Source organism: Leptonychotes weddellii, chromosome 12, assembly GCF_054177405.1.
Source record: "Leptonychotes weddellii isolate Sample4059 chromosome 12, ASM5417740v2, whole genome shotgun sequence".
In the NCBI taxonomy this organism is placed as follows: domain Eukaryota; kingdom Metazoa; phylum Chordata; class Mammalia; order Carnivora; family Phocidae; genus Leptonychotes; species Leptonychotes weddellii.
This window is the reverse complement of record NC_138380.1, coordinates 23,755,202-23,768,781: the sequence shown is the minus strand read 5'-3', so window position 1 is coordinate 23,768,781 and position 13,580 is coordinate 23,755,202. Positions and strand designations below refer to the sequence as shown.

Here is a 13,580-nt window from a genome sequence, read left to right as displayed (position 1 = left end):
GAGTTGTTGCTATTCCTTTCTTCGATCTCCTGTTGAGTTTGTAGGTGTTCAGAATGGTTTGATCCCTATCCAGCTGAATTCCTGAGAGGAGACGAAATCCAGGTCTCCTACTCCTCCGCCATCTTGCTCCGCCCTCTATGTATTTTCATTTCTAATAGATGTTGTAAGATCGCTCTGCAAACATGCTACAATTTAAATTTTCACTAGCAATACATAGGTACTACCCATTCCCCAGAGTGCTCTTTTAGATTTTTACAAACTCAAGACACAAATGATATGACTGGGCTTAGGAAGCAGGCAGAACTTGTAGTAAAGGTGATTTGAAACTTAACTCAAGGTTTTTGGCTGGGAAATGTTTATATATATCCTATTTCTGATTGAGATTGGTCCTGAGAGCAGGAGGTTGAGTGTATGACCCACCTTTCCAGTCTCATCTCCAGTTAGTTACCTTAGCTCTAATCCAACCACACTGAGATGTATTCTCCTTGCCATCCTTTCATTGTTCACAGTTTGATTTTCTTCTGCCTGGAATGTTGCCTATTATCAATCTATTTTCATATTATAAGATGATGGAATCAAAGAAGTTCAGAATTTGGTGGGGGGGAGACAAGATATGCATATTTCCACCGAACCCAGTATACATTGCTTTTCTCCTGACTTGTCCTTTAACACCTAAACTTAAAACTGTGCTAGTGGGAAGCTTTCCCTCATTTCTTCAGCTGGTGTTATTTTCACCTTATTGGAATCTATAATGCTTTGCTTGTACTTTTATTTTTTTTTAAAGAAGATTAGTACAGTAAGTACCTTAGAATTTAGATAGTCTTCTTCAAAATTAAAATTTAGGTAGTCTTCTAAATTAAAACATCCCTGAAGGAATGAGTTGCCCTTACATATCTTTATAAACCCCTCTTCCTCCCCAAACAGTATCTTATAATGAATAAGAGATGTAAATATTTATTGAATGAAATGTATGCCTGTTTATAGTACAAATGTGAAACTATTAGCAGTTATGGCAAACAAAGTAAACAACAACAAAATCCCTAAATCCCACTAATATGCACTTTGAAAAATTTTCTTCTCAAAGGAAACCGTATCTGAGGCAGAGAAACCATACCTGTAGAATCAGGAGTATATTTATCCGAAGTCAGAAATTCTAATAATTTTGAACAGTCCTAAAATCCTGTAATGAATGTGACCAGTCAGCCTATAACCATTTGTTATAGATTTAATTGCATTCTCCAAAAAGATAGGTTGAAATTCTAATTTCCACTATCTCAGAATGTGACTTTATTTGAATAGAGGATTGTTGCAGATGTAATTAGTTAAGATGCGGTCATACTAGAGTAGGGTGGGCTCTTAATCCAATATAGATAGTGTCCTTATAAGAAGAGAGGAGACATAGAGACAAAGACACACAGAGAGAACACCATGTAAAGATAAACCTGATATCTTGGAGTGGGTGCCTCTACAAACCAGGGTCACTGAGAATTGTCAGCAACCACCAAAAGCTAAGAGAGAAGCGTGGAGCAGAGTGTCTCCCTCACAATCCCCAGTAGGAACCAAACTTGTCGATACCCTGGTTTTGGACTTCTAGCCTCCAGAACTGTGGGAGGGTAAATTTGTTTTTTGAGATCCTTCAGTTTGTGATAATTTGTTATGCAGCCCTGGAAAACTAATATGCCATTCTTCTCCCTTATCCTTTGTTCACAATAAAAATTTAAATTCAATGTTTTTAATAAGCTGATGGCCAACTGGTATTTGAGAAAAGTTGAGAAGGTGAAAACTATTATTTGTGATTACCTCTTCAGGCAGTGGGTAGAGAAGCCCCTTGAGGAACTGTAATGAGGAAAGCCAAACACAGACAGAATGCTATGTCCCAGCCAGGGAAGTATCCAATGGCCAGGAAAGTAGATAAAAGGGACAAAGCAGAGGTCTAAGGTTCCTGTATTAATCAACATCAGGGAGATCTGAAGAAATTGAAGCAGCAGGTAGGCTTTTTGGGTTGGTTCCAACACTGATGGATCAGAAGTCTTCATCAATTGAAGGAACAAGGGCAATGTAACTCGAGAACAGAAACACAGAGCCAGAAGAAAGAGAAAGAAAAGGAGTAATTCTGAAGTTAAGGCTGTTTGTTTCCCCAAACTTCAACTTCCTTTGTTCTTGCCTCACAAAGACAAGTTTCAGTCTTAAGGAACTCTGTCTTGCCTGGATGCCTATAGAGGTCTTACAGTCTAAAAACAAATAGATGAGTACCGCGGGATTGCCAGAGCAGGGCAAAGACACAATTTTCTGGCGGAGGTAATTCTTATATTGATCATTTAAGCCAGTCTCTTCATAAAATATTAACATTACAAGGCTTAGTTAGAAGATGTTAACTGCTGAGAGCTCTAGTGAGGTCTGAGTTTATGTTGGACTCTAACTCCAACATAATATTTTTCTTTTAAATCAGTAAACACAAAGACACGTTTCTTTTTCGCTACAGAGGAAACTTCAGAATATTATTGTGGAACACCCTGCAGGTATTGCACAGTAAAGAAATATTCCACATTTTAGTCTAGCATCTGAAACTTCACATAGATATAAAAGTATACAAAAATTATTGTCAACATCTCATGCCTCCAACTTTCATTTTCAGCCTTCAGAGTACAGTCAGTGTGATGTTTTGCCCAGAGACTGTTGTTATCCCAAATAAGAAGGAATATGTGGTGCTATTAGAAATGAATACGTCAAGCTATAGTCAAGCACCAGGAGATAAATAGGGTAAGTATGAGAATTTTTCAAAGATATGTCATTGCTCTAGAGTAATACTTGGGTGCTCAAATGGCAAAGGAGACTCGTGGCAGAAGACCGCAGAGGATGTTTCCCTCCATTTATATAAAATGGGAAATCAAGGTCTGCAAAGACCTTTTGAGGTTTGGGGTTTTGTTTTTGTTTTATACAGGATATTTATTTATTTAATCTTATTTTTTTTTTTAAGATTTTATTTATTTGAGAGAGAGAGAATGAGAGAGAGTGAGCGCATGAGAGGGGGTAGGGTCAGAGGGAGAAGCAGACTCCCTGCCGAGCAGGGAGCCCGATGCGGGACTCGATCCAGGGACTCCAGGATCATGACCTGAGCCGAAGGCAGTCGCTTAACCAACTGAGCCACCCAGGCGCCCCTATACAGGATATTTAAATGAAACATTATCTGTGATGTCCTAATCTGTCAGTTAATTCACTTACAGTTGACCCTTGAGCAATGTGGGTATTAGTGGTACTGATGCCCCCCCATGCAGTCAAAAATCCCCGTATAACTTGATACCCTCAAAACTAATAGCCTACTGCCAACTGGAAGCCTTATTAATAACACAGTCGATTAACACATATTTTTAATGTTATATGTATTACATACTATATTCTTACAATAAAATAAGCTAGAGAAAAGAAATGTTATTGAGAAAATACATTTACAGTACTGTACTGTATTTATATTTTTTAAAACTACCTATAAATGGAACCATGCAGTACAAACCCATCTTCTTCAAGAGTCAACTGTAGTAAAATTCCACAAAACCTTTCAAATATAAATGGGATACAAAGTGATAAATATAGTTCCTGTGCTTTAGGACTATATATAGGGAAAAGACAGATGTATAAAATTAACCATAATTTATGGCAGAATGTGATGAATCAATTATAGAGTCAAATCAAAATCTGTATGTATACAAGAGAGCATAATTCCCACCAGAAAATCAGAGGTGTTTTCTTGGAAGATATGGGATTTGAGTATTTGAACAGAGTTTTAAAAGTTAGGTAAGGTTTCACCAGTCAGAGGCAGAGAGAGAGAGGAATTCAGACCAGAGACTAGCAGTGAAGGCTTATAGATGGTAAATGTAGAGGTCAGGTAAGAGTTCTAGTGTGTCTGGACTATAAGGAACGAGGACAGTCATTTGACATTGAGATCACAGAGTGCCTAGAATGCCAAAGTTAAAGTAGTTGTATGATATTCCTTGAGAAATGGCAAGTCATAAAAATATTTTAGTGAGTCATAGAGTCTTTTTTTTTTAAATCACCTTCCACTCAACACATCAACTATACAACTCTTTCTTGATCTCATTACTCAGATGACAGATTGCAAGTTTTAGTCTGTTTTCAGAGATTTACCCTTCTTTCCCTTTTCCCTGACAGCTTTTCTCTTCAGATTCTAACTTTTGACATTTGATACATAGGTCTCTGAACTACAGTGTTTGTGTTGAATTATTTGATCAAGCCATAAGCTTGTATTTGTAGATTATCAATATTTGTTTTGAATCTTGGTAAAACCGAACTTACCCTGTGACAAAATTTTGGCATGAATGTTAACATTAGCTCAGTGCTTCAAAATCAATCTGACTCACTTTACATTAACCTGATTTTTAGCATGAGATTCACAAAGATTACCCATCTAGCATCAAAATATGATGTAGAAGTAAGATAACTGAATTGACATGTATTCCTTAGAGCAACTCTATCCACTGTTTCTTTCTCCAAAAGAGTTTTGACAGCTTGTCAAACATTTTCTTACAAAGAGTCATCATATGACTACCTTCATCAAACTACCTGTCTGTTCACACCCATTCAGGCTTAAAACAGAATCAGTGTATATCCATTTGTTTCTAGCGTTGTGAATAAGAATTGCTCAATTCAACACATCCTGAGAGATAACATGGTCTAATGGATTGAGCAACAAATAGAAAGTTTAAAGTTTAGGCATCTATTTCTGGTGGGTTTTTATTTTTTTTTATTTATTTATTTATTTATTTATTTATTTATTTATTTCAGATTTGTCATATACTTGAGAGGATTTTACTTCATTCTGTCTACATTCTCTTGTCCAGCTCCTAAACTTCTTTTGTGGCATTTGCCATCTGTCATTAAGAAGATGATGCTGATGTACAAGATACGATCTATAGAGGAGAGTATTATTTCTAAAAGCTCTTGGGAAGATATTTATTGAGAAAACACCCTCTCTCTTTTCTTCTCCAGTTATAAGTTCTTGCACCCTGATTCATTGTGCAGCTCCAAATTAAAAAGAGTTCTCGGGGCGCCTGGGTGGCTCAGTCCGTTAAGCGTCTGCCTTCAGCTCAGGTCATGATCCCAGGGTCCTGGGATCCAGCCCCACATCAGGCTCCCTGCTCAGTGGGGAGTCTGCTTCTTGCTCTCTTTCCTGCCTCTCCCCTTGCTTGTGCTCTCTCTCTCAAATAAATAAATAAAATCTTTAAAAAATAATAAAAATAAAAAGAGTTCTCATTCACTCTTGTTAAAATTCTTGTCGCATTTTGCCTCTGTTTTTAAGATGTTAGTTCTGTCAAAGTAAAATGTTCCATATTACATTTCTATTTCTTTGGGATAAAAATGAAATCTAAGCTATTTCTAAAGGAAAAAAAAACTTGGTTGCATGGATGCTTGTGTGCTTTCTGTCTGTCTTTCTTTCTCTGATTCTGTCTTTTTCATTCTTGAGAATGATTACAAAAATATGTGCTTTCATGAACTACCCCTACCCAATCTTGGGGCTTATATATTTTTTGATATCAATTATTATGTTGATAAACCTATTTAACAGTTCAAATTTACTTTTTGAATATGCATGAAAAGTGGAAGATGCACCCTTAATCTGCACACAACTTAATCCTTACTATCATGAAAGCAACTTCATCTAAGTTCTACATGCATCTCAACTTATCTTTAAGAAACAAAATAGTGTATGATATATCAATAAAGACTTTAAAAGGATATCTGGAAATAAAATATCCAGTGTAAAATTATTTTTCAATTGCATGATGCCACACGTTTTCATTATTAACTATTATTTTAAATAATTCTGTTTTAAGTTTTCCCATGAGAGAAAGAAGTTTTAAACTGGCTGCCAGGATTAATTTTTTATTATTTTTTAATTTAATTTTTTTATCAGGAGTAATTTTAAAACCAGGAAGAAAAAAATAAATAAGAAAACATGAAATGTCAACAACAGTAAATATGGTCAAAGAGGCTTCTTAGTCCTCTTAACTGAATGGCAGGTGACCAATGGAAATGCTTTGCAACCTTTGATGGAATTATGCATCAATTCCATCCTAGCCTTTTAAGAGAACTAATGGCAAACACTTTATATTTCTGTGATAATCAAATTCTTTCTTTCACTATACTATGCTTAAGCATATTGAGTCCATTTATATCTAAAGTAATACAAGTGACTTTTTTTGTTTGTTTTGTTTCAAGTTTTTATTTAAATTCTAGTTAGTTAACATAGAGTGTAACACTGGTTTCAGGAATAGAATTTAGTGATTCATCACTTACATATAATATCCAATGCTCATCACAAGTGCACTCTTTAATACCCACTACCCATTTAACCATCCCCCACCCATCTCCCCTTCAGCAACCCTCAGTTTGTTCTCTGTAGTTGAGAGTCTCTTACGGTTTGCCTCCATCTCTATTTTTTCTTTTTTTTCTTCCTTTCCCTATGTTCATCTGTTTTGTTTCTTAAATTCCACACATGAGTGAAATCATATGGTATTTGTCTTTCTCTGACTGACTAATTTCGCTTAGCATAATATATTCTAGCTCTATCTACATCGTTGCAAATGGCAAGATTTCATTCTTTTTGATGGCTGAATAATATTCCATTATATATATATATATATATATATATACACACACACACACACACACACATTTGTATATACATATATAATATGTGTATGTATATATATGTATATACATATATACAATATATATATACATCATATCTTCTTTATCCATTCATCAGTCAGTGGACATTTGGGATCTTTCCAAATTTAGTTATTGTTAATAATGCTGCCATAAACATCAGGGTGCATGTGCCCCTTTGAATCAGTATTTTTGTATCCTTTGGGTAAAACCTAGTGGTACAATTGCTGGGTCATAAGGCGGTTCCATTCTTAACTTTTTGAGGAGCCTCCTTACTGTTTTCCACAGTGGCTGCACCGGTTTGCATTCCCACCAACAGTGTAAGAGGGTTTCCTTTTTTCCACATCCTTGCCAAAATCTATTCTTTCCTGTGTTGTTAAATTTAGCCATTCTGACTGGTATGAGGTGATATCTCATCATGGTTTTGATTTGTACTTCCCTGATGATAAGTGATGTTGAGCATTTTTTCATGTGCCTATTGGCCATTTGTATGTCTTTGGAAAAATGTCTATTCATGTCTTCTACCCATTTCTTAACTGGATTATTTGTTTTTTGGGTGTTGAGTTTGGTAAGTTTACAGATTTTGGATGCTAGCCCTTATCAGATATGTCATTTGCAGATATCTTCTCCCATTCCATATGTTGCCTTTTAGTTTTGTTGATTGTTTCCTTTGCTGTACAAAAGCTTTTTATTTTGATGAGATCCTAATAGTTCATTGCTTTTATTTCCCTTGCCTCAGAAGAGTTGTTTAGTAAAAAGTTGCTAAGGTTGATGTCAAAGAGGTTGCTGCCTGTTTCTCCTGGAGGATTCTGGTGGTTTCCTGTCTCACATTTAGGTCTTTCATCCATTTTGATTTTATTTCTGTGTATGGTATAAAAAAGTGGTCCAATTTTTTCTGCATGTGTCTGTCCAGTTTTCCCAACACTATTTGTAAAAGAGACTATCTTTATTCCATTGGATATTTTTTCTTGCTTTGCCGAAGATTAGTTGACCATATAGCAGTGGGTCCATTTCTGGATTTTCTATTCTGTTCCATTGATCTATGTGTCTCTTTTTGTGTCAGTACCATACTGTCTCAGTGACTACAGCTTTGTAATATAGCATGAAGTGGGCATTGTGATGCTTCTAGCTTTGCTTTTCTTTTTCAGGATTTGCTTTAGGTATTTTGGGTTCCATACAAATTTTAGGATTGTTTGTTCTAGCTCTGTGATAACTTGTAACTATCCTAGAATACAGTGCCCTTTTATATCACTATTGAAAAATACTATCACTTCTGATAGATTTGGCCTATGTTTCTCAATGTCAGTTTTAAAACTTAAAAAACAATTCGATTGGTATCTGGAGAGTAGGTTTCTGAAAAGTCTAGACAGTGAGTTCTTCAGAAAATATTTAAGTCTCAGTAACAGGGAAGCTCTTGATTTTCTTTGGATTTGAAGCAACTATTGTAAAATAAATGGATTGTTCACAAGATTTTTGAGCATTTCTTTTTCTGTAAGTATTTTATTCCATTGTATTATGCTTGCCTGAAAACTGGATAACTTTTTCAGATTTCAGAACCTTATCACTATTCTCTTTCAGGGATGGAAATGCATTTCTCTCAGTAAGTGAAAAAGTTGATGGCAAAAAGTTTTGTCACCTTTGAGTATGATTCACTGTCATCCTTTCTCCAAAATCTATGAAAATTCAACATGAAAGATATTATTCTTTTAGGCGATGACATAATTCGTACTCACAGTGATTCACCTGTATTGTATTTGAAACCTGCTTATTTTTCTGCATCCTAGAATAAAAATAATTTGGTTGGTGGGATTCTTTGTGATCTCTAAAGTATTCATTTAAGCTGGTCTTTAGTTATAAAATTTCTCTATGCTTACATTTTTCTAAAGTTCCAAATAACCAAAAGTTCTCAGGGAATAGGAAGATGCCATTACAAGTAGAAAGATTAGCATATCACAAAGACCAAATAACAATACAAAGAAACTGAGATTACTGATTTTCCTCTCAAATATTCACCTAATGTTATTTGAAGACTTTTGTTTAGCAATGCTGCATACACATCAGACACTCGATTAAACCTTGTTCAATAAATGAATGAGCTCCGAATAAAACTTGGATTTAATTTTTTTAGTTAGTTTATTTAATGTGATATTAACATATTTTACTATATCATTTTGCTATGTCCAGATGATTTAATACTTTGTCAAGGAGAATTTTTTAATAATTAATTTGATTTTATAATACATAGATTTTGAAGTAACCATACTTGGAAGATATTAGATAAATAGCAATGAATATTGGGCGCCTGGGTGGCTCAGTTGGTTAAGCGACTGCCTTCGGCTCAGGTCATGATCCTGGAGCCCCGGGATCGAGTCCCGCGTCGGGCTCCCTGCTCGGCGGGGAGTCTGCTTCTCCCTCTAACCCTCCTCCCTCTCATGCTCTGTCTCTCATTCTCTCTCTCGCAAATAAATAAAAATCTAAAAAAAATTAAAAAAATAAATAAATAAATAGCAATGAATATTAAAAAAAAAAACCAACTCATCACTTTCCACAGAACATGTTTTAAACTAGTCCAGATTGTTTCCTTAAAATTTTAATATTTATTTAATTTACTATTTCAAAATTTTCATTGGTACCTAAAGACTAAATTAGGCAATATTTCTGCTATCTGTAAGGATCATAATGACAAAAGTTTGATACTAAAAATATAGAAGAATATTATATGTAAGAAGGAACCCTTCTAGTTAGCCTATATTAAAAGAGAAAGGTAGGGCGCCTGGGTGGCTCAGTTGGTTAAGCGACTGCCTTCGGCTCAGGTCATGATCCTGGAGTCCCGGGATCGAGTCCCGCATTGGGCTCCCTGCTCGGCAGGGAGTCTGCTTCTCCCTCTGACCCTCCTCCCTCTCATGCTCTCTGTCTCTCATTCTCTCTGTCTCAAATAAATAAAATCTTTAAAAAAAAAAAAGAGAAAGGTAACATACATCTAGGGGGATATATCAGTTATTTTCTAATCATAGATAAAATGTGTTGGCAAAATATTATTCAATATTATGTCTACTTATATATCATTTTGTTTCAGTGATATTGTTATACATACCCTTTATTTCAATAATGTTATATTACATATTCCTATTAATGTATGACATTTAAAATTTCAGAATAAACATACTTTTCTCAAGAAAAAGGTGACCAGATTACTCACTTCATAGAACTTAATTATTTTACACTTTAATAAAGCATAATTATTTTACACTTTAATAAGATCTTAAAGACAATATAGCTTAACTCCTATTGTCTCGTTTCCCTTTCTTCCATCCACATTTCATACATGGATATTGAGGATGGATGAAATTATATGTATTTAAGATTATGCTATAATTATTGACAGGGAGACAACCAAGATATCTGACCTGCAATTTGTGTGTTTTTGCCCACTACACCATTCTATTTCTTCCCAAATTTTGGGCTTTTAAATAGCAATGACTTATGGTGAATCCAAGTCTTTTAAGCCCAATTTTCCATTAGTTCCTTTTAATCTGTGCATAAATAATATGACCAGCAAACCTGGTTGAGATAAGGGGCATTCACAAAGTTCAAGGGACATGTTTAAGACTGTGCATGTCCTTAGTATAAGAGCCAGTATCATAAATCAAACCTAAGACTCTTTTTCACTATATCACACAGTTTTTGGTCTAAATGTGCATTCAAGCCAGAGCATATTACCATGCTGGGGGAAAGGCAAGGGTGGTTATGGCCAAAATATGTAAATGAGCACCTGCTGAAGACCACCAGAGCCATCTGCTGCTTGGATTCTCATACCCATTTGCTGACCTCTTTATGCTAGCTTTTTCTCTCCATTTTTCAGGATGTGAAGGAAGGGCCACGTTCTGTACAGATTTTAAGGCATTAGCAATCATTGAGATTACCTCATAATGAACTTATTAAAGAAGTACCTGCTTGATTTAGTGTACTAGGGTCCTAAACTGCTTGAAGACTCTGTGGGTCATTCTTAGAATGCAGCTTACAAGAATACTTAAAGCTAGCCTTATAGATTCTCAGTCATTCATTCCAGTATTCATTTCAGCATTGACCATAATTGTTGATTTATGATCTAAATTTTCAATTCAAATCAATGTACTCACTAAATACTTTTCCTAGTCTTATCAGCATCTATAAAAAAGTCCTTTTGAAGATCATTCAATTGATATTAACATTAAAAAAAATAAAGCATAGTCAAATGGAAAATTGGAAAAGACAGAAAAAAGAATAAAAGACACAAGTAATCACACAGGCACAACTGTTCAGTTTAGGTATATATTTTTCATTATGAGTGTGTGTATAATTTGTATGTAAATTTTAAAATATAAGTAATATCAGATCAATGTTATTTATGTATATTCAAAACATAGTTAAATCATCTCATGTGTACAAATTTTACCATTTAGCAATATCCCATTAAAAATGTATCCTTTCATCCAGTATTATTCTTCAACATCATTTAAAATGGATTCATAGTGTTCATGATTCATAGTGAATCATGATTGATTTAAACATTCCCCTCTTAAGACTTAGGTTGCTAACAAAATCTTTGTTCAAAATAATTTCTATGAAAATCATTGCATATATATCTTATTATTTCTTTAGGAAAAGCTTCTCAAGGTGGATATTGCTGTGTCAAAGAGTGTGAAACTTACTCCTAACAGATATTCTTAAAGACTTTTGTATGGTGAGACTTTTGAGGTGACTTCATTATCCTTCTTTTTTTTTAAAGATTTTATTTATTTATTTGAGAGAGAGCAAGCATGAGTGAGAGAGAGAGCAGAAGCAGAGCAGCAGAGGGAGAGGGAGAAGCAGAATTTGGGGAATGGTTAAGAAGTGCCTATAGTGAAAATCTAACATGGGGCTCAATCCCAGGACCTCGTAATCATGACCGGAACTGAAGGCAGATGCTTAACTGACTGAGCCATCCAGGCATCCCTCATTATCCTTCTTCTCACCATTAATTTCCATTCTTGAACATTTACTATGTGCTGAGCATAGTTCACATTACATGGATTTTCTTGTTTATTTTATACAACAAAATCCTTGCTCTTTACTATTGTTTTGCACAATTTACTGATTGGGTAGAATATAACTCAAATTTTATTATATTTTTTAACATGCTTGATCATGTCAGTATCCTTATGTTTTATGTAAGCTGGCTTTATATACCTTTACTTACTACTGTTAATATTCCCTCGTGCGTCAAAGATCTTTTATTTTTATAAGGTAGAGAGGGACAAACTAGAAAACTACCCTGCTAACTCTCTCATGCACTTGTGACAAAGACCTTCCTTCAATCAAATTGTGGATACAACTACTTCCTACCATTCTTTTCATCATTTCCTTCCTCTCAGGCCATTATTTCCAAGTCAGGTGGGTAATTCATAGGCATGTCTCATTAAGAACCATTGCATGGAGTCATTCTCTCTCCGAATTAGACACCTACAAACAGAACTGACTTCTAAAAATAATTAATGAGAATTAATTTTACTACCAAATAGAGATACTATGGAGGAGAATTTGGGGAATGGTTAAGAAGTGCCTATAGTGAAAAGCGTCACACTACATATTACATTACATGTGGGTGATGTAATGTTATATATCCCATATTTTATGTAACAACAAACTTTTTGGTAATGAATTACTACACCTTAACTGGTAATTCTTTTTTGACTCATGATACGGAATTAGGCAGAAAGGGACTTCTGGAAATACGGTATTTCAATATTAAATCATTTTATGCAAATCATTTCATTCTATTTTTACTTTTTATGCTTCTAGTTAGGTGTTTAATTCTCCTGTGTTGGTATTCAGGTTACATATCTATGCTTGTCAATGGATAATAATGCACATTTATTAGTGAGTTCTTTGCCACTAATAATGTTTTAACAAGAATAACTTAATATGCTGTCCTTTCTATACATGGATCAATAAAATTGTAGAATAGATGTAATAAATAAGATTCTTAAATATATACCTAAATTATGAAAAATAGGTCAATTTAACTTTCTCAAGAGTATTATTTGCTTATAATTTCAAAAAATTATCACTTTTTTATAGTAATTTGAAAGACAGCTAAATAAAATTTTAGTCAATTCTCTTGAGAATTCATTTTTAATCATCATGCTTCTCTAATTAAAAATTAAAAAGCTTTGTAGCTCTTAGACCTATAGTTATATTTTGTGGTTTACAATGTTATTTCACTACAAAGAACACTTTTCAAGTTATTTTCAACACTTTCAATACTCTAAACTTTTAATAAGAGTAGTTTTTAGTTTGATAATCTAGATTTGTTAACCAACTGTCCCTGCAAGTGTAACAAAAAGCTTCTGTGAGCTTGGAGAGGAAGAACATGCTGGCCAAGCAATTTATCACTTAGTTTCACAAGCCAAAAAACACTTTGGCTCCCATTAAAGCACTTTTGAGAGCTACAATATTTCCCCCTTATCTGCAGGGCATCCATTCTACGCCCCCAATGGATGCCTGAAATTGCAGATAATACCAAACCCTATGTACAAAAAAACATAGTTTTTTTCCTATACATACATATCCATGATAAAGTTTCATTTATAAATTAAACATAGTAAGATATTAACAACAATAATAATAAAATAGAACAATTATAACAATATACTGTCATAAGAGTTATATGAATGTAGTCTCTCAAAATATCTTTTTTTTTTTTTAAATATTTTATTCGCTTTCAAGATAGAGAGAAAGAGAACACAAGCAGGGGGAGGAGCAGAGGGAGAGGGACAAGCAGACTCCGGGCTGAGCACAGAGCCTGACATGGGCCTCCATCCCACGACTCTGAGATCATGACCTGAGTTGAAATCAAGAGTCAGAAGCTTACCCGA

The 13,580-nt window shown here is 34.5% G+C and overlaps 1 long non-coding RNA gene across 2 annotated transcripts in view; it reads left to right on the top strand.

The window, feature by feature from the left end:
* LOC145716397 (uncharacterized) overlaps positions 1-12,197 on the top strand; it is a 36,199-nt gene extending 24,002 nt beyond the window's left edge. Inside the window, exons 2-3 of one of the 2 annotated variants that reach the window (XR_014139030.1) lie at positions 2,636-2,760; positions 11,326-12,197. This is a non-coding gene — a long non-coding RNA (uncharacterized LOC145716397). Of the gene's footprint in view, positions 1-2,635; positions 2,761-4,800; positions 5,037-11,325 lie in introns of those variants that run through there. The other variant, XR_014139031.1, reaches the window with a different exon arrangement.
* The last annotated feature ends 1,383 nt before the right edge of the window (positions 12,198-13,580 follow it).